The sequence below is a fragment of the Morone saxatilis genome, unplaced genomic scaffold (assembly GCF_004916995.1).
Source record: "Morone saxatilis isolate NCDOM2014 unplaced genomic scaffold, NCSU_SB_2.0 Contig19, whole genome shotgun sequence".
Taxonomy (NCBI): domain Eukaryota; kingdom Metazoa; phylum Chordata; class Actinopteri; family Moronidae; genus Morone; species Morone saxatilis.
Genome location: NW_023339751.1, coordinates 25,409,597 through 25,409,798, shown reverse-complemented (window position 1 = coordinate 25,409,798; position 202 = coordinate 25,409,597). Strand labels below are relative to the sequence as shown.

General features: G+C 42.6%; 1 protein-coding gene across 1 annotated transcript in view; it reads right to left on the bottom strand.

The window, feature by feature from the left end:
• The window catches only part of slc2a15a (solute carrier family 2 member 15a), a 16,386-nt gene that overhangs the window by 1,696 nt on the left and 14,488 nt on the right, over nucleotides 1-202 (bottom strand). The window lies entirely within an intron of this gene.

Below are 202 nucleotides of genomic sequence, written 5' to 3'. Positions count from 1 at the left end.
AAGTGTGAGGTTGTGTTACTGTCAGCAGGACAGATCATTTACTACAGCCAACAATTGGGACGTATGAAAGAGATTTTAAACTGGCTGTTTGTAATATCATTCCTTCTTTCAGCTGCAGAGAGAGTCATGCAGGGGTGACTTGTTCTCTAGTTTAAGGGAGCATTACAGGACCTAAATGCAAATGGAGTTCGGTCTAGACCTG